This window comes from Hydractinia symbiolongicarpus, chromosome 2 (genome assembly GCF_029227915.1).
Source record: "Hydractinia symbiolongicarpus strain clone_291-10 chromosome 2, HSymV2.1, whole genome shotgun sequence".
NCBI lineage: Eukaryota > Metazoa > Cnidaria > Hydrozoa > Anthoathecata > Hydractiniidae > Hydractinia > Hydractinia symbiolongicarpus.
Genome location: NC_079876.1, coordinates 27033981 through 27056508, shown reverse-complemented (window position 1 = coordinate 27056508; position 22528 = coordinate 27033981). Strand labels below are relative to the sequence as shown.

General features: G+C 34.0%; 1 long non-coding RNA gene across 1 annotated transcript; it reads left to right on the top strand.

Moving 5' to 3' along the window:
• The first annotated feature begins 16962 nt into the window (after positions 1-16962).
• Positions 16963-20346, top strand: LOC130630448 (uncharacterized). The gene is made up of 2 exons (XR_008982075.1): positions 16963-17316; positions 18534-20346. It is a non-coding gene; the product is annotated as an uncharacterized LOC130630448 (long non-coding RNA).
• The last annotated feature ends 2182 nt before the right edge of the window (positions 20347-22528 follow it).

The following is a 22528-nucleotide window of genomic DNA, read 5'->3' as shown; positions in this document are numbered from 1 at the left end:
AAGGGAGAAATTAATAATGATGCAAAGTGATGAGGTGTCTTTTACTGGCTCAAGCAACGTTCTTAGCAAAATATTTATTTTTTTTAAGAAATAAATATACTTAATCGCTTTTTTTAACATTCTTTTTGTCAAAAAACTTTATCATTTGCTTCATTAAAAAATCTTTTATACTTTACAAGCCAATTTATTTTTTTTTACAGTTCAGCAATATTTTTCCTCTGCACGCGCTTTTTTTGCGCACAAATGTAAACAAATTTTATGTAACGTTAAATTTTTCTCGTGATGGAGTACCATTGAAATGCGTGATATAAAATCAAATATGTTCGGGCTAGATAAGTTGGTAAAACGGGGTATTATTATTGTATAAATAAAAATCAATCTTATGATTATGGTAAGTCATAAATGTGTTGCAGAAGCTACTGACTTACAAGTGGTTGTTTTGACAAAGCTGTTTTAGAAACTGCATTATCAGCATTACATGCAGCCATTATAAAGTTACAAAGATTGAAGAAAATGGGTACATTTACCTCCTGAAAATACTTGGCATGTCCTTCCATCAAAAAAGCTTCTTTTTTGAAAAACAAAGAATAGAAACTTGAGCGCTACGAAAGATACATGTGTAACTAGAAAGCTTTTTTGTCGGTGTTTGTATTGGAAATTCGTATAATGTTCTCTTATTTAATATAAAAATGTACAAAACGTTATTTGGTTGAGTTCTGTGGATATAAGTACAAATATTGAGATAAGAAGAAATGAGAAACTTTAATCGCGTTCACTAGCTAAAATGGCATTTTTACAAAGTAGCAGAGTATCTTAATATGGAAGTTTATTTCCTGCAGATATCTTTTAAAAGAACTATCTGTGAAGTGCGCCAACCAAATATAAAAACTTTGATCGCTTGGTAGATCACCTGCACAACGTATTTTGTTTAGCCGTTTTTGAGTTCTATTTTTTTCACAGACGGGATTCTGTGAAAACTTACTTCTTTACACTTCTCTGATCGATCGGTACATAGAAACACAGAGCAACTAACCATTTTTTAAAGATTTAAACGTAAATTACATACAAAAAGCGATTTAATGTAAGCTGTATTTATAGGTCTTAACATGCGCTCGCTTAAACTTTCTGCACGATGTGATGTCATTATTTATAATCGGGTCCGGTCCGTAATGAAATCGCGCCTGTCTGTTTTTTATGAGAAAAAAATTGAATATGCGAAGGCTTGTACAACAATTTTAAATAAGAAAAACAAGTAAAGTAAGTTTTTTTTTGATTTCTTATGCTTTTCTGAGTACGTATAAAACAAACAAAAAAAAGAAAAGTGATTTTTACTGGAGTTCCCCTTTAACTAGGCTAGACATGTCTGAAATCTGTACAATACTTGTTAAACTGAGACAGTGTAGAGATACTGCTAACTTGGTACCATAATTATTCAAATAAGTAGTCAAATTTTTATTCAGTATATTGACTTTCAGGAGGGATGTTATATGTACAGGTAATATTGCCAGTTGAAATACCCCTAAGTTGAAGTATATCCCTCTTTTCAGTCAGCTAATTTCCTACCTCAAGGCTTTATTGCGACTTATGCTGAAAAATTGAATAAGCAATTTCTGAAACTTTTACATCCTGTTTTAATTTATAACAGTCGTGGAGTGGTGGAATTAGTTTTACAGTGTAATGATTTTAAAAACTAGATAAATTTCTGTTGTTTTAATTTAATGATGATGCGCAATGTTTTTTGTTCACAACTCTTCTCGGGATTTTTCTGTTCTAATTTATACTTTGCTTTTTATGTTAATCAATTTGGTGGTAATTTTTGCTGTTTTTTTTGTTTGTTTTTTTGTATTTCTAATGCAGGTAAAACCAAAAAAAACTTTGATGAAAATGATTCTTGGAAGAGTGGGACAAGGAAGTTTTCTGGTAACAAAATTAGTTTTGTGTAAATACTGATACTATGTGTGACCTTTTGTATTTCTGTGTTATGTTATTTAAAAAATATTTCCATTGTTGTAAAACCATGAAAGTTATTGGTTCGAATCCAATCCATCTTTACAAGGTGGTAGTTCAAATGGAAGAACAACATGGTGTGTAATTAGTTTCATACTGCAACAAACAATAATGCAAATCAATTCAAAAAATTTTACAAACAAATGTTTCAAAAAAAGAGGTAACTATAAGAAAAGAAATGAAAGAAGGAAATTTTTTAATTTACTCGGGATATACGTTCAGTTATTCAGGTTTTGCTGAGCTATAACTACAATCATGTTCATAAATTATTGGAAAAACGGCTTTTGAGGCTTTTTTCAGAGTTTCCCCCCTCTCCCCCAACAGTCAGTGTTGATTTTGTGTTGATTTGTGCCCCAAAATACTGCCGGCGACTCTGGAAAAGACCTCCAACCAACACTGAAGAGTGGGGGGAGGGGGAAAGTGGTTTTTCCAAAACTATTATGAACATGATTGTAGTTGCCATGTGAAAATCAAATCCAATAAGTAAAATTTAGTTAAAAAAATAATTTTTTGAGGAAACTAATTTATCACACCGCAGTTTGTAACATGTAATTGGTAATAATGTAATAATGTAATTGGTTCAAGAAGCTTGAAAGGTGGATATATTTTGGATAAGGTAGAAGATTGGATTAATGAATTAAAGATGCTGAGTAAAATTGCTAAAACAGAGTCGCAAGGGACATAAAGTTGTTTTATCAGTGGCTGGCTACAAGCATAAATTAACATACTGTATGCGAACATACCACACATATATAATTATTGGAAGAAGTACTCGTAGTTATTAATTCGAATTAATACCAGCACTGACGGGAGGTATTAAAGTAAACAATAACGAGAGACAACTGCTGTCACTCCCGGTTAAACTTGGTCGTCTTACGAATATTCTAAAACTTATCACAAATAACTGAATATCTTGGTAAACAAATAAAAAAACAGACTCGACAATATGAAGAAGATCCAGAACTGAAACAAAAGAAAAAACAATCAAACAAAATAAATTGCTAAGATTAGTGTCATTCTTGATCATGTCAGAAGTGAAATGTGTAAGCAGGAAATCAGACTGAACGATATCAACCAGGAAGCAGTGTATCTAGTTGACTGACTACCTTCAAGGAACGAGAGATACACAATTAACAAGCTATGCTTCTGGGCTCAGATTCGAATTTCAAGTTCACAATTGATCATGCTTTGTCATGCAAATAATGTGGCTTCCTTTCGCTTAGACAATGAAATCCGTAATGTCACTGGGATGTAACTAAAAGAGGTTTGTCATGATGTACGCATTGAACCGTGTCTACAACAGTTACCTGGTGAGCCATTGAGCCAGTGGACAGCGAATGTTTCTCAGGAATCGAGAGTTATGTATGCACAAGAGGCTTTTGGAACACTGGTCAAATGGCATTTTTAGATGCGAAGGTGTGCTACCAAAAGCATATGATGTAAATAAAAAGGAAAAAAAGAAAAATTACAATAAACTTATTTTGCAAGTAGAGCATGAAACTTTAACGCCACTAGCGATATCCGTGTGTGGCGGAATGGGTCGCGTGTGTCGAAAGTTCTATACTCGGCTTTCCGAAATGATTTCTGAAAAGCGTAAACAACATTTTTTAAAACTTTCGGCATGGATATGACGTAACATTTGTTTTGCGCTTATCAAGTCTATATGCATATGTGTTCGAGGAAGTCGATCAGTCTTTTCATCTAACCTTGTCGCATCTCTGTCAGTGGATCCTAAAGTAGTTCTGCTACCTTTATATATCATACTTATGTCGACATCAACTGAATAGCATTTTTCTTTTAATAAAGCGGCGATATTTCGGTATAGAAAAATTATAACAAATTATTTTATTGAAATGTATGTACAGTTGACTCTCTCTAATCCGAATCTCAAGGGGGATAATTCTCTTTCAGATTACAGAGAGTCGGATAGTAGAAAGTAGATTATGAGAGTTTCTTAAGGAAAATCGACGCTGATTTTTAATTTGTTCGGATTATAGTTAAAGATTCGGATAATAGAGATTCGGATTGGAGAGAGTCAACTGTATATACGTTTTAATTAAATATAATGTTCAAAAAAGGACCATAATTTTTTTGTAACATACTGTGTGCTTCTATGCTACCTTCGTGTAGTATGGATGGAGCATGATGACGGGTCTATTCAGAGCAATACGCTAACTATCTTGTGAAATGCCTTAGTCTATTAGAATTACTAAAACCTTTTAGAAATAACTCAACAAATTTTACTGTTTTGCAAAAAAAAAAAATGCTAGAGTACTATTTCTTTTTAGGAGTCAAAATATACCCAATATTAGCTAAATCAAATTCTATTCATACTATTATTACCTAATAGCTATTTTCAACCGGTTATTATGAGAAAGTCGTAGCGTTCAATGGCTAGAGAGCCTTAAGAACGGGCCTAGGACAGCAGAATATAACTTAACTTCGTAGCAACCATAACAGTCATAACTCAATTTTATTTAGCTAGTTACACTATATTAATAACTATGTCCCTCCAATAGTTTTTCTAACAGCTACGAACAAAAAAAGTCCATATACATTTTTATCATTTTTGTCATAAGGTTTTAGTTTTAAAAATATTGAAAGTTCAAAATCACATTACACTGCTTCCTATGAACAGCAAAAAAAACATATGATACACACAAGTATTTTTCTAAAATATCGTTTTTATTTGTGTATGGATAGTTATTCAACTCTACTGCTTGTTTCAATATCTCTCTTTTGATAGATGTATGGATAGGTGTCCCACATTTCTTCATTTTTACTGCGTCGAATAAAGTATTCCGTGAATTGAGCTGTTAGAACATCTAAGGTTGGCGTGCTAAATATTTTAATTCGCGCGAAGGGTAAGATCAAAAAATGCGTTTTTCAAATGATGCATGTATATTGATAAAATCTCTATTTTTATAAGGTATGGATGGATCTCTCATTTGATTGGTTGTTTACTGAGTAGAACTAATTTTGTATACACAGGTCTGCTAGGACATGCTGTATGTTTTTCCGCCTGAAGGTATTTTGCAAAATATCCTATTAATTATGTATGGTGGTATGGATCGGTCCCCCTTGTTCCTGCTTCTTACTGAGTGGAATAAAGTCTTCCCGTGAATTTACATGCTAGGACATCTGATATTATCGCGCGTGATTGTTATCGGAGTGGAATGAAGTGTTTTTAGACATATATGGTAGGGTCTTTTTCTTGATTGCTTCTTTGTGGTGTAGAATAAAGTTTCGCTTTTGATTCGCTTACTAGCTAAATCTCCTTTTTAGTAGTGTATGGATGGATATCTAACATTATATTCAGCGTGAAAGGCAACTTCCAAAATTCTCATTTCAAATGATGTATGGATAGGTCTAACACTCCCGTGCCTGTTTTCTGAGTGGAATAAAGTCTTTTCTCGAATTGGCCGACCAAGAGATTTAATACTTCACCTTTCGCGATAGCGTTTTTATCAGATATCTTTTAAGTTGTATGTCAGGATCTTTTGCTCCCTTGCCTGTTTACAAAGTAGAAGAAAGGCTTTTTTATTCGCTTGCTAGAACATTGAACATTTCATTTGGTACGAGCTTCTTCCTACAAGGTTCGAGAGAGCTTTAACAAAATCTTTGATGTATGCACATGCAATGATATACGCACGCGCGTGCTACTCGCCCTTTCGATTTGTGAGTAGAAAAAAGTGATCGTTGGACCGTTTTTTATTCTGTTCTTTTTTTTATATTGCGTAAGATTATTCCCCAAAATACTTTTTTAATGATGAATTGATAGGTTTCGCTACTTGTCTAATTGTTTTTTAATCAGAATAAGATTTGCCTTGTTTAGCTTCACAAAACATTCAATATTGTATATATTGCGGGAATGGTTTCCTAAATTTTGTTTTCAGTATTGTATGTGTAGGTGTGGATGTGCCAGGCTAATTGCCTAAATATTTACCCTAATAGGACATCTTTCCCAATTACTTAATTCAATTCGCTTGCTTGTGTACTGACTAGAATAAAGTTTCCCCTTGCTTTTTTGTTTCCGAACAAACTCGTTAAAATTTAGAACACTTGTACACATTTCATGTGATAAAAAAAGACCTTAAATGTTAATCGAGATATTTAGTAGGCCTTTGCGTTTTAATTCTTAGTATTTAACCAGAATTTCAAAATTTGTTTAACGATGAATTTCACGTTGCAAAAATTAAATGCGTACGGTACGGTATGGATGGATGCGTTGTTTTATGAATGACGAGCATATGCCATAACCCATTGGGTAATTAATTACTCTGCAAGTAATAAAAGAGACACAGTTACATTAATACATGCAGCCATGCTGCCGAGCATGGTGATACATACTAACTTTCTGCAGCCCTTCCCTGGCCTCTTCCCAGCTGAACTTGTGTTATGTTATATAAGTACAACGTCGTCCGTAGCGAGGTTATAATAATACAACCTCGTCCCTGGCTATAATCGCTGTTGCGATGTCAGAAAAATACAACTAGTAGTTTTTTAAACGTCCTGGATATTTACGTTACACTTTAATAAGGGACATTAAATTAACGTGAATTTTTAAAAAAGTCTGGCTAAAAAGCGAAAATAGCCGAAAACCAGTTGGCTAAAACAAAGTTTTCAGATAGGTGGCTACACCCTTTACTTTAGAAAAAAATTTGGCGAAAGTCTAAAGTTTGTTAATTCAAGGAGACAACAGTTTCAACAAACCTGTAATACTTAGCTACGGTTTTTAACTCACAATTAATTTTGTAACAACAAGCTTTATGATGTGTTTTTATTTGAAGTGACATTGAATTTTGTGAATTCCAAGTAAATTAAGTCTATTGTTGCAAGACTATGAAAGTTATTGGTTCGAATCCAATCCATCTTTAAAAGGTGGTAGTTCAAATTAAAGAACAACATGGTGTGCAGTAATTAGTTTCATACTGCAACAAACAATAATCCAAATCAATTCAAAATTTGTGATTCATTCAGTAATACACTTATTCTATCTTTTTGTGTGCAAAATTGCGGTGTAATAGAATAAGCTACATTAATCTCCGGTATTTTAATTATTTTTAATTGCCATTGATCATAAGAACCGCCGTACGCTTTGTTACCCAGTCTTTTGTAACCACATCATCAAGTTCTATCCAAGCCAGTACCGATAAGTAACGATATGGAGGAGATTCTTATTTATCTTTTGCTGCTTTTTTAAAATGGAAACAAATCAGAAATTTAAGCTCTTCGAATTTTTCTACCGTGATTAATCAAAAGTTAAGGCTCTTTACATTGCTTTTTAATGGTTCGACAACGAAGATTTAAACAGCCAGATTTGAATAGTAAAGTTGTTGGGTTTTGACAAGGTTTAAAATGTTCTCCTTAAGACATTTTTGACTTCTAAGGGCTTTGTTTTTACAACATACTCACTATAAAAAACGGACAATATATCGATAATGTAGAATTGATATTATGTCCATATGCACTGGAATGAACGGGCTTCTAAATATTGATATATTGACCATATGTATGAAAAATGGATATATTGATGATTTTTTCGGGAGATCCGAGAATCCATATAATATAGAGACCTGGTGACTATGTCAGGACGGAGCGCATCACTGCTGCGTCTATCCGCTGCACTGCAGGGCGTTCCGCGGTTTACGGACTACTGCATCCTTGTTCCCATCCTCTTCCCTGTTTCAAACAAGGAAATATAACACTAAGATTTATTTATTAACGTCATCATCAGGCATCTACAAACTTGAGAAGCCGCCACTTACACTAGGCTGAGTCTGTAGCCAGGATAGCCAGCTCAACCATCCATAACATTTCATATCATACTTTATGACTAGCCTAGTTATTTAAGCTTTCTTTGATAGAGAAAGAAAAAATTGATCATAAAGGCGGTTTGAAGGGAAAACGCTGGGTCTCCTGGCTAAATTTGTGGCTAGACAGACTCGTTTTTTCACAGAACTGTGCGTTTCTCTGCACGATAGTCGTTTAGGGGACGTAGGTAATGTTTATTTACAGGTAATCAAGATTCTAATATGAAAGTGAAAAACAATAAACTGCGAAAATCTATTTCATGAAATTTAAATTCACTTTTCGAACGTTTTCTTCAATTCAATTCAATCTTGCAAAGTTTCTATGATTAAAGTAGGTAAGATATATTCTATCATCTGAATATATCTTCTTGTTTCATGCAAAAGATCTAGAGTGGATCTCAACAAAGAATTATCCTGCTAGCAAAATGGAAAAGTTGCTCCGTGAAAAACTTGAAAATAACAACAGCAAGAGAAAAGGACAACGACACCTTATTTCATGGGCAGAAGCAATGCATATAAGGACAAACAAGAAACAAAGAAGGCAGATAATAAAAGGAGGATTGAATTACATAGTATGTAAATCTGTGGAGACGTTGATAAAGACTTCATGAAATGTTATAACACCATTGCGGGGACATTGGTGTACCTCGTGTTGAGGAGAAGTCTGGCGAAGACAGTGATTTTGATTTCCCATGGATGGAAAATACAGAGATTGATGGTAAGTAGAATTGTTGTTACATTTCTTGACACTTCATATATCATGATTTTACACTCATTGTGAAAACATTCGGGTTGAGGTACTGTAGGGTTTAAAAAATAGTGGCGACAACGAAAATCAGTTGTTGAAAAGATGTGAAGAAGAAGTCAGCATACTCAAAAAAGAAATGTCTAGCTACTGGCTTTTTTACAGTATAATTGGAAAATGAGATAGATGTCAATAGCTTCAACTTTTATGCGAATGAGGTATGCTGAATGCTTCTTTTGCCTAATTGTGCTAGTTTATATTTATATTTATTTTTTTTTGGTTTTGTCAAATGTTCAGGATTCTTCTTTATTGTGTGCTTCTCTTATCTTATCTTAACAACAGCTCTTGCAGTTTTAAGACTTAGGATTAGATATGGTTTCTCAAATGCTTTTCTATGACATTTTTTTATATTTCAGTGCTTACCAATGGCGAAAAGGTTAATCCTGAAGGAAGGCATGGACTTCGCGGAAAGGCAACTGTTGGAAGGGTGTCAGGAATTGCTGGTGTTATTGCCATTGATCAAAACATATCTGCTATAGATAATGAAGATGATTTGACAAAAAAGTGACAGTGAAAGCGATTTTTCCCTGTCCGGCTCAGACAGTGACCCGGAATAATGTAGCTCTTATCGTCTGTATTTATTATTTGAACTACCATAGCTCTTTTCCGGGATTACATATTTTTTTAAGATTTCGTATCGTATCCGAAATCTTGTTTAAACGGGCTTTTTCCTCCTTCGTTTTCCTTCTTATCCTTCTTACTCATTTCACACAGTATGTTCTATTGTTTGTAATCTCTTTAATAATAGCCGTCGTCTGTCTGTCTGTGTGTCCGCGAAAGCCGTGTCCCGTAACGGAAACACGAATTTTTAAAATGCGCATCAAAACCAAATGCGATATATTTCTGTCCACTTTGTTGCAACGGGTTAATTTGAAGGACGGACGACCCCGTGGATTTTTCCACGGGCTAACGACTAGTCTCTATAATAATAGCCGTCGTCTGTCTGTCTCTGCGCGGACCCCCCGCTGAGTTAGAAAATGATGTTGCGGAAACACGAATATCAAATGCGATATGTTTTTATCCACTTTGCTGCGACAGGTAAATATAAAGGACGGGCGACTAATCAACGACTAGTCAATTTATATTATCAACTTGTGTCAAGTCATTAAAGTATGTTTCTGAACTATAAAGGGAATGAAATAAATTGAATTTGTTCCGAAATCTTTTAGCCTGCAAGGACTTTTCATTCTACTTTAATCAAGAAGAGAAAAACTATTAGCTCTATACTATATTTCAACTATTTGTAGAATATATATTTTTCCTTTTTAACAAGTAGTTAATTGCTTCTTAGAATAATACAAGACGTATAATATACGTAAAACTAGCACACCTCATACGTGACACTGTATTATACATATTCATTTGTGGAAATAAATTAAAATCAATCACAATGGGCGAAAAGTGAATGTCTCAAAATATCATTCCCTATGTAATATATTAAAAAGGATGACCACAAGCTTGATCATATTATTTTTGAAGTAATCATAAAAAAACTTCCTATATTAACAAAAAGCAATTCATAAAGAAGTAGCAATCTTCTTGTGAAACATTCTGTGATGCCACGGATGCTAATTGTTTTGACTTTCGTAGTGCATGAGCATATTTTTAGAAAGTAGCTTTTAGTCTGTGAAATACACAAACACTACTAGATTTCATCAAGACTCTACAACTATAAACTACAATCGTTCAATATATATTAACAATTGTTTGACAAAAAACGGATTCTTCTATATTCGAAAGCATAACAGATTAATCCTTAGCGAAGACGGCGTGATACATATTTGCCGAAACTTTGTTCCGGTATACGTTAACAAGTTTTAATGTTGTGAAACAAAAAAAGGTTTCTTTCAACCAAGAGATAATCGGCATATACAAAAGTATTCAGGTCTTAATTCATCGAAACAAGACAAGTAGAGTTCGTATATGTGACAATACCTTAGACACATTTCATTTTCCGGCCAAAATTAAGCGAAACGAGAGAAACATGGAGCGCTTAATTGATAATGGCATAGACAAGTGCCGACTTCGGTGATTTTTGGTCTAAAATTTCGTTTTATATTGTCAAAATTGAACGAAACAAGAGAAACATGGAGCGTTTAACTGATATTATCATAGACAAGCGCCAAATTCGGTAACTTTTGTTCTGAAATTTTATATTCCGGCCAAAATTGAATGTCAAAAAGTATTATCTAAAAGGTTATGAAAGGCCCAATTCACCAAAACAACTGAACCTGTTATGTATAGATTGCTTCTAGAAACATGACCATTTTCCTGAATTTTTATCAATGGCCTAGCTCACCGAAACAAGTAATTCTATTATGTACGGATTGCTTCTAGAAACAGGATCTTTTTCCTGAATGTTTATCAATGGCTCAATTTACCGAAATAACCGCATCTGTGATATATGGATTGCTTCTAGAAATAGGAGTTTTTTCCTGAATGCTTAACAATGGCCCAATCCACCGAAACAACTGAATCTGAGATGTATGGATTGCTTCTAGAAACAGGAGCTTTTTTCTAAATTTTTATCAAGGGTCTAATTTACGGAAACAACCGTATCTCTTACGTAATACTGATCACTCGCCTTCACTACTGGTATTTGGAACATACATTGCTTGTGATGTATTCTGTTAGACTCAAACAAACTGATCATGTCTCGTTGGGTAAGCACAGTAAAACACAAGATGTGAAATTGAGAATGAATATTTAGGCGTGTCTGCTAAATTTGTTTCTTTGTCTCTGATATTATGATGACCACTGGCGAATCGGCCATCATGGCTTGTTTATCTACCAACTACAATTGATGTACTGATAAGAATCGTTTTGTGGGAAGATGTCCAGATAATTTTTCGTTTGTATATAGTGCGAGACCATCATGGCGATGGTAGTCACCGTTTTCCCCAGTTCAATTTAACTGAAAAGTTAGAATATTTTTTGAAACTATTTGTATGAAGCTTAACTGCTGTAAGCCCCTGCGCTTCTTAACAGGCTACTACACTCTACTACAAGCTACTACAGGCTACTACACTCTGCTACAGAGAAATACGCTTTACTACAGAGAAATACATTCTACTACGCTCTACTACAGGCTACAACAGTCTACTACAAGCTACTACAGGCTACTACACTCTACTACAGAGAAATACGCTCTACTACGCTCTACTACACGCTACTACACTCTACTACAGAGAAATACGCTTTACTACAGAGAAATACATTCTACTACGCTCTACTACACGCTACTTCACTCTACTACAGAGAAATACGCTTTACTACAGAGAAATACGCTCTACTACAGAGAAATACGCTCTACTACGCTCTACTACACGCTACTACACTCTACTACAGAGAAATACGCTTTACTACAGAGAAATACATTCTACTACGCTCTACTACACGCTACTTCACTCTACTACAGAGAAATACGCTTTACTACAGAGAAATACGCTCTACTACGCTCTACTACGCTCTACTACACGCTACTACACTCTACTACAGAGAAATACGCTTTACTACAGAGAAATACATTCTACTACGCTCTACTACACGCTACTACACTCTACTACAAGCTACTACAGGCTACTACAGATGCTACTACAGGCTACTACGCTCTACTACAAAGAAATACGTTCTACTACGGCCTGCTACAGAAAATAACGTACTGCTACACATCGCTACGAAAAATTACGCTTTGCTACATTGTATTACAAGGAAAGAAAGGGCTTGCTACACTCGACAACAGACATTGATAAGTCTCACTACAATGTGCTTTATGGAGAATAGCACATTATTATCTCTACAAGGCTTGGGAACGTACATAGGTCTAACGCATGTTGAATACTATATTTCCTTCATTTTCAGGAAGTAATACGTGGACGACTTACCATAAATTCACACTGTATCAATATCTATTATATGTAACTATATTGTGGCAATAATATGCTGCAATATTTTCGCAATATGCTGCAAGGCCGATATGTAAATTGTTTCTTTTTTCCCTGTTTAGATTTGGACAAGTTGAAGCCCAAGTTAACCATCGCGTCTTATGATGTCTACGTTGGTTTAGGGTTATATTTAATTTTAGCTATTAGCGCGCTAATGTTGTCCGTTCCGATCCGCTTTCGCTTTTAAATGGAAATTCACCTTGGAAATTAGCCAGTGTCAGAAGTGGACAAATTTTATGAGAAAGTTTAATTAAAGTTCTTATACTTCAAGTCAGTTTTGATTTTCTCCGCAATTTCTTGTATTTATTACTCATGGTCTCAAGATTTGGAAAAAGAAAGTTCGAAAAATTTAAAGAATGCGCGAAAGTGTTAGTGGAGTGGCCTTTTGTGCAGTTGGAAAATACGTTAGCAGATGTCTACTCTAGGAATTTTACGATATATTTTATTGTACGAGATGGTTTTACGAAGTTTTAAAATCTTTTGTTTAAAATTAATTTCTTTTTTCAGTGTCCTTTATTATTCAAGTTATTATGCTGTGTAAAGTTTCTACATTAGACATTGTGATAAAATGAACCGGACATCATCTTTCAAGATTTGCTTTCCCGCGCATTCTCAAACAGAAAGAATAAGGAAATGCTCATAACGTTTTTGAAGTGGAATCAAACCTTCTGACAAAAAATTAATTGTTGTGAGAATTTTTTTAGCCCTGACAAATATCTTTATTTTGGTAAGGGTGTGACATCTTTTTGTTCGATTATGTCCATGCGCATCGTATCTTTAGAGAAAATAATTGTAAATATTGTTTTCTTTTGTTATGTTATTTATAAAAAGAAAGAAAACAGCAGATCATACAAGCTTTTTTACTTACATCAAGCCAACGCAACGGAAGCCAACGTAAAACGGCCACACCTTGGACTTCAGAAAAGCTCTGTTATTTTTCTCTTTCAAAGAGGGAGGGCTGAACCCCCAGCCCCCTAGTGGCGCCGCCCCTGAAACTAGCGAGCTGAGCGCAAGCAATACCCATTTGACATTTAAGTATGCGTAAAAAATAGCCAACCCCATGTTCCATCTTTGGTCGAAGATTTTAAAGTAAAAAAGATCTGTCAGTTTAATATTGTTCATTTTAGTCATCACCTCTAAAATGCATTTTAAACATCTTTGATTTCCTCAAGCAATTTCTAGAGAAGCGCGGGCAAGTTGATTGCGCGCTAAAAGCAAAAAGTGTTAATGAAAGAAAAGATATACCATAAAGGACACGGTTTTCTTTTTTCCTTAGTTTCTCCTGTTTCTTTTTTGCTGTGAGTAAAAAAGTTGGTAACTGGAAGACAAAAAAGTTTAGAAAAAATGTTTGTACCAAAAGTAATTAAGCTAACTTTCGAAATGTTTTTAGGGAAGCATTGAAATTGTATTGATGTAACTTGCCGGCTAAATTGAGTTAAAAGTTATCTTATGCATCAGTATATTCCATCAAAATTAGCCACACGTTTTCACAATTCGTTGAAAATAATGCTTAAAAGATTTTATCACTATGAAATATGGTCTCAGGGTAAACAAATAATAACTTGCTTTGAAATACAACTTTCAAGTCAAGTTTGCAAAAACATTAACAACAGATATCGCCCTCGCCTGTGTAACGAGGGCTTGATCAAGTTCCTTTATTAGCTGCATTATGCTCTTGTTTAGCCGTCAAGTAAGCGCTAGCCGCTTTGCCACAGGCAACAAACTCTGCCGACGAAGACAATGTACTGCTATAAATAACAGTTCACAACGTTCTTCATAATTTAAAGTGGAAAAAGAAAAAGAAAAACATTAAAAATATGGTTTGTTTTGTTTTAATATTACTTTTAAATTTAACGCAGGCAGACAGGGTGGTTTGGGGTTGTTTAAAATAATAACTCGGCAAACGATGTTTATCCGTTAAGTTACGATCGTTCAAAACTTTTTCTATTCATTAAATTTAGAAGTCGGTACGTTCCGAATTAAAATCAAGAATGACATACCTTATCAGAGAAATTACCAAAGGAACAAAATTAACGACTACGAAATTAACACGAAAGAAATTAAAACAAGGAAAACATATATTATTTCTTTTGAAATATTTTTTATAGTGTTTACATATTTTAAACATTAGTTCAAACCATTATTATTCCAAAGTTAAGTTTGGTTCTCACAATAGGGATAACTCAGTTCCGTTTTCTTTTTACAAAATATGATAAAAACACTAAGAATTTTAGGGGCGCTGGCACTTTTTAAAAGATTTCCATCATATTTGGACTTTTTAAAATGTGCTGCCAGCCCCCTTAAAACATTCAGCGATTTTTATAATAATGATGATTCGTATGATGCCGTTCCAACCTTTGAGATGATTGGTCTGAGAGGTAAATCGGCAACGTCGTCTGTTTTAAGCTTGTGTACTTTGACAGTACCATACAGTTTGCCAGGGGCTGAGTCAGTGGGATATAGGCTCGTGGTGGAGAGCGGTCATGCACCAGTGAAAAAGGACGATTCTACGATTCCTTTTAAAACCAAACAACTCGGCAATTATTACAAACTAGTCGTTAACCCGTGGAAGAATCCATGGGGTCGCCTGTCCTTTATATATCGCATTTCATGTTTTCGTAACAGGAAGCGTCTTTAATGGCAGACAGACAGACGACGGCTATTATTAACTAGCCGTTAACCCGTGGAAAAATCCACGGGGTCGCCCGTCCCTTATATATCGCATTTCGTGTTTCGTGTTTCTGTAACAGGACGCGGTTTTCGCGGACAGACAGACAAAATACGGCTATTATTAAAGAGAAGAGAAGAAGGACAGCAGAAGCATTCCTTCACTTCTTACAGAATTTAAATGCTTGTAACCGGATTTTTAACATGTCCACAACAGATTGTGCGTTTTTAACAGCTTTTGTAATTAAGATGCATCGAACCCGTTGATGATAATTTCTGCTTCGTTGCTTAAATAGTGGTAAAGTTGAACGATTCAGGAAGCGTGGACTGGTTTTAAATCTAACAACTTTGAGGAAATCTTCACATCCGCAGGATCAATGCCTCGTTTCAACTGAATTGCCACTTGATTTGAAAACTTTTTATTGTACAAACTTTGTTTTAATAAGAAATAACAAAAATCCAAAATAAACAAAATTTTCGTCGAACAAAATTTTTCGCGGACTAAAATGACGAAAACTTCAGGTGTCCGAAAAATTTTGTCGGACAAAAGTTTTGTCCGACAAAGTTTTCGTCCAATTAGGTGAAAACACAGAAAACAGCCCGTCCAGCTAAAAAAATCGCTCAGCAATTTTATTTTGCGGAATAAGTCTGGTGTAGCTACCTGCTTTTGGCATAAGAATTACTAATTAAGAATTTTGTTGTAGCTGGCTAAACTGTATCACACATGCTTTTAGGCTTAATACGCTTTTCAAAAAAACTACATTGCATCTTTGGTTTACAGAACACAGAATACACTCTGTAAAAAGGCTAGGTAACTGTTACCCGCCGTTGAACACCCGGATGAGTGATTAATAAGAGCCGTCAACTGCGCCACATATTCAGGTAAAGCGCTTTAGTAAAGTTATGTAGTATGTAGTAAATCAAATGAAGTGCACACAACTTTATGGTGTGTCCAGTGTAATATGTTTTTTATCAAATAACTTTCCACAACTTAAGCTGAAATAAAAACACAGATTACAATTTGTTGTTACCCCGTCATAGCAAAAACTTTCTGGCAAACCTTTTTTATTTTTCGGATAATGTTCCCGGTGAGTGTTAGCTGACCATTTAGTACGGGTAAATAATGTGACACATCCATACAGATGTAATACCAATTTACCATGTCACACATGAGTATAGGCGTAACACTATTTTTCAAAAGAACTTCATCGCAAATTCGGTTAAAAAAAGTCCAGGAAACCGCTGTTGTTATCATGTTCAGTTAAAAAAATACTCAGCAATTTTATTTTGCACCATAAGTTTTCATAACAGTAATAAAAGTGGTATCTGCCTAACTTCATTTAGCATAAGAATTAAGAATTGTGTTGCAGCCAAACTGCATTTGGCTACTTTCACTTTTTGGTCAGAAGTAGCTAAGGAGCTAGCTAGGTAAACACAACTTTAACATAAAAATAAATAATACTGGCTAGGATATAAAGCTGTTATACTAAACTGAATAGTAATAACTAAGGCTAGCTAGCTAGCTGATTGTAGAATGCTCCTTAAAAATCTTCGTTCCTAGCCAAAAATCAAGAAATTTTTGGGTTTGAGATTTGTACTTAGCTACAAAACGTGAGAATATATTTATCTTAACATGTAAAAATATGTAAAAAAACAAAAATGAAAACCTTTTTGAAGACAAAAACAGATTAACCGTCAATGCCACAGCTTTTAAAATGACCGTAGCTCAGATTGCTTTATCTTTCCTTCATTGGTAAAAATCTGATTCTGCGGGGTTTTCCCAAAATTTTCTGATAAAAGCCGCGCACAACCATTTTGAATATACAGAATACGGCTATTATTAAAGAGAAGATGGACAACAGAAGTGATAACCATTAAAAGAAATAAACTAACACTAAATACACAAGAGAAATCAGTGTCATTAAGGTTTTTTAACTAACTATACATAGATTTCCATAGATTGTAATGGCAATATAATGTGTGTTACGAGTAAGTTATGTGTGTTTGAGAATGTATTTACAGTCTCTGTGGATAAAGAAGTAAAAAAATTGTTGGAAAAAAACTTCATAAAAGACTGCATGTAATGATTGCATGATCCTTCTCTAAAGTGACCCTGTTCATTTAGGTGCAGTGATGGGTTGTATGAAGAAAAAAGTGCCAGCTTGTATAAGAATCGTGTTTTCAGTGTAAATTTAGCTGATTACTTATACAAGACTAGTTGATAAAGCCCATGTGAAAATCCACTAAGGCAGAAGAACAATGGAAAAATAGGTTGCTTTAGATTTTTTGCCGACGTCAGCAGTGCATATACAAAAAGAAAATTGGTTAAAATTAGTCATTCGTTGTCTGTAAGGTGTGGAGGTTGAAACGTTGACCAAAATAATGTATGGTATCGTATGTTTTTGACAAACGCTTAGGGAGATATAAGGGCTTAAAAATTTTTCTGACGTCAGCAAAGTCCCTACCAAAAGTTCCAAAAAATTTCTTAATTCGTACACCCGATGCATTCATCGTATAGATCTTGAAATGCAGATCAAGAAAATGTATAGGAACATGGACTTTTGACAAACGGTTGCAGAGATATTGGGGTTTGAAGGTTTTGTGATGACGTCCTCAACCTTTCCATTCCGAAACGGATTCGGGGACCCAGGCTTGGGAAACTTACCCAAATTGGTCCCGGGTGGTCCCTAGTTACTTACGTGGTGAAAAATCACTGACGTCACCACCTCGTTTTCAAGTTATTTGGCGGTTGCAGAGATATTGGGGTTTGAAGGTTTTGTGATGACGTCCTCAACCTTTCCATTCCGAAACGGATTCGGGGACCCAGGCTTGGGAAACTTACCCAAATTGGTCCCGGGTGGTCCCTAGTTACTTACGTGGTAAAAAATCACTGACGTCACCACCTCGTTTTCAAGTTATTTGGCCTCAAAGCTTTAAGTGCACTGTAATGGCTTCATTTATTTAATATAGAATATTAACGTTAAAGTAGTCTTATTGACGTCGCACCGTAACGTCAGAAAATTTAACATATTAGACATGCATTTTTCAGTTACTTCAAAGAAAATTTCGGTAAGATCAAAGGAAAATGAACATATCCACTTTGCCTGTTATATATATATATATATATATATATATATATATATATATATATATATATATATATATATAATGTATATAAGATAAATGTTTATCATTCATTTATTTTTTATGTTAAAAAATAATTATTTGAGGAAACTTATTTTTTTTAGGAAAATCTTTGTAAAACATTCACATAACTATTTAAGTAATTTTGTTTAGATAAATGCTGTAATGCCAAAAGGAAAATACTGGGTTAGGCAGCCAATGGTAAGTTTTTATTAAATTTGATTTGAGATTTGAAATTTGATTTGAGGTTTAATTTGAAAAAAAATATAAAAGTAATGTTGTGTAGTGGGTTGCACGTACTATTACTTTCAGTTAAAAAGTCCAAAAATCAACGTGATAGAATATAATTAATTGGATATAACAATTTAATTGCTATGTTGTGCTTTTTTTATGGTTTATAGAGAACAGACAAAAGATATTGCCGACAGAAACGATGGTGAAAGCATTAGAGAACAAAGAATCTTTACAACAAGTGAAGGTTAGTCCGAACATATTAACTGTTTTCATGTTAGAGAAATGCTCGAATGTTCGTTGTTATCAATCTCAAGAAACCCTTTCGTATTAACGAATAAGATTTGTTCCATTTTTATTTATCTTATCTTTAGTGAAGAAACTCAAAGTCGCGATAACCTAGATTCACAGCAAGCATGACGAATTCATGGTGGTTCAGTTAAATTTAAAATATAAAATTATTGATAGATAGACAATTGTCAACCAGGCCTTAACTTTTGCAATCTTAAAGTTAAAGTCCAATAGACAAGTAAAAATTAGGGCCTAAAAATATTTTTCCGTTCGACTTCCTTTTGAATATTTTTCATTTTGTGTCGTAGTGTAAAACGTTTGTAATATTTTTTTGCATATTGGAAAAAGCTGCCAAAAGGGAACAAATCCATAGTTCAGCTTGTTTTGATTAACCACAAAAAAAGCTTAGGGATGAATTTCCCGTATTTAAAAGCAATCCATACACATTGTTTCAGTAAATTCGGTCTTTGAAAAAAACACGTTTGGGGAGATAATTTACCCGCATTAAGAAGCAATCCATACAAGCAATCCATGATATTCAGTTCTTTTAGTAAATTCGGTCTTTAGAAAAAACATTTACGGAGATAATTTACCGGTATTAAGAAGCAATCCATACATATAAAATTCAGTTGTTTTAGTAAATTCGATTTTTGAAATATATATATATATATATATGAACACAAATTGTAGCTATAGGAATAACCAACAAGATAGATGACTACATCAAGAATTAAGTAAAAAGATTTTATTATTTAAAATTTTCGTCAGTTCATCGACTGACTTCTTCAGTATCGCTTACAATACAGTATTAACAATTAAAATATCTTATATAGTGATAAAAATAAATTATATACAATTAAATACACAAGGGTTTAAAACTGGTTTCCATCACCATCATCCTACTATCAACTTAACACACGGTTTCTACAACTTGCATTTTTCTGTTCTTTTAGTTCTATTCCAGTCATGAGAACCATTAAGTCCCTGATGTTGTGTGACGAGTGTCCCTATCCAGAATTTTTCTTTATCTAATAGCAAACTATCAATTTGCCTGTTTGTTAAATTCTCTCCATTGTTCACAACATCAACTATAATAAACCCAATATTTTGCACGGAGGCATTAGGGCATTCATCAATAAAATGTTTCACAACTTTGCAAGATGGTATCTTCTTTTTAATGTGGGATTTGTAATTCGAAAGTCGAGGCTTCCAAGCAATGTAAAAATATATAAAAAAACAAGGACAGACTTAGCAACGTCAACGTTACGCAACTTTCAAAATGGCCGTAATAACACTGCTCTCTGCTTTACACATCCCTTTGTCGTGGCTGCAAAATCTCGGATTGGTTTTTCAAAAAAAATCAGGCGTTGCAATTGAATGCTACACGCGGGAGAATAAAACAAAGTCGGTAAATATATATCGCATTTGGTATTTTGTGCAGATATAAGAATTTCGTGATTAATTAACAGGACGCGCTTTTCGCGGACAAACAGGCAAAATACCGCTATTAATAAAAAGACTAACGATATCATACGTCTATTGGTTTTTCGGTCAGTTGCTCATAAAGTTGATCTTGTTAACTCACCATATGATTTTTTAACAATAGCCAATAATAATTACATTATTTAGAACTATTTTCAGCTTTTGTACTCTGATCCTAACTTCAATGGAATATCAAATCTACGGAGACTCTTTAAATGAGATAAATTTTATACTTATGCCTTTTTGGAACATCTTTGTTTCATGTAAATAGAAGTTTTGACTTTTAATTTGGAATTCTTCCATCTTTTTCCTAATGATACGTTATATTACTGACATGCCTTCTACAGAATTTCAGCCTAAGAGCCTTTGCCGGTAAAAAGTTATGACCTGTCAAATTTTAACTACAAACAATGGAATAATTTCATCGTAAACGGCTCTAAACTTTAATGTGATATAGCTTCTCTACGGCAGCAGCTTCTTCAGTCGGACAAAAATCATTGGAACATTTAAATTTTTATGCATCTAAGAATTCATTTGGTTTAAGAACTAATCAAGCTATACTATTGAAATACTGCACCGAAAAAAAGAAATAAAAAACACACGTAATGTCTTTGGATTGATTGGCCTGCTTTAGCGCTTTTGATGCGTCATTTTCAGGGAGGACACTTGTTTCTACTGCTGCACGGATAAGTACATAACAGTAAAGCCCGGTAAATTTATAGTATAATGCCTTGCCTCAGATTTGCATTTTTTAGGACTTGTGATATGTAATTTCGCGGGGGTATTAGTCCAAAATATCTTTTCTATTGGCTATCGGTGGGCATAGAACACCACCGCCTGTTCAATATATTGTACAAAAACGCCTCTTTGTTTAGCCTGCAATAGGGCCGTTATTATGTCTTGTTGCAAAAGGATATTTGAGCGAAATATCGTTTCTGTTTGTGTATGGATGTGTATCCAACCTCAAACTTTGTCTACTTTATAAAAACAGCTTTCCGTAAATGGCAGTTATGCGAAATATTCTGGAATATTACGTTGGTTATGGCCATCGACAGAAAAAATATGTAGTTTTTATGAAGCGACAGACATTATTATGAAGGTATTATGCAGTATTATGCGATATTACGTTGGTATGGCCATCGACAGAAAATTTATGTACTTTTTATGAATTATGAAGGTATTATGCAGTATTATGCAGTATTATGCGATATTACGTTGGTATGGCCATCGACAGAAAATTTATGTGTTTTTGATGAATTATGAAGGTATTATGCAGTATTATGCGATATTACGTTGTTATGGCCATCGACAGAAAATTTAAGTACTTTTTTTGAATTATAAAGGTATTATGCAGTATTATGCAGTATTATACGATATTACGTTGGTATGGCCATCGACAGAAAATTTATGTGTTTTTTATGAATTATGAAGGTATTATGCAGTATTATGCAGTATTATGCGATATTACGTTGGTATGGCCATCGACAGAAAATTTAAGTACTTTTTTGAATTATAAAGGTATTATGCAGTATTATGCAGTATTATGCGATATTACGTTGGTATGGCCATCGACAGAAAATTTATGTGTTTTTTATGAATTATGAAGGTATTATGCAGTATTATGCGATATTACGTTGTTATGGCCATCGACAGAAAATTTATGTACTTTTTTTGAATTATAAAGGTATTATGCAGTATTATGCAGTATTATGCGATATTACGTTGGTATGGCCATCGACAGAAAATTTATGTGTTTTTTATGAATTATGAAGGTATTATGCAGTATTATGCGATATTACGTTGTTATGGCCATCGACAGAAAATTTAAGTACTTTTTTTGAATTATGAAGGTATTATGCAGTATTATGCGATATTACGTTGTTATGGCCATCGACAGAAAATTTATGTACTTTTTTTGAATTATAAAGGTATTATGCAGTATTATGCAGTATTATGCGATATTACGTTGGTTATGGATTATTGACAGAAAAAATATGTATTTTTTATGGAACGATAGAGAGTATTATGAAGGCATTATGCAGTATTATGCGATATTACGTTGGTATGGCCATCGACAGAAAATTTTTGTATTTTTTATGTAACGACAGAGAGTATTATGAAGGTATTATGCAGTATTATGCGAT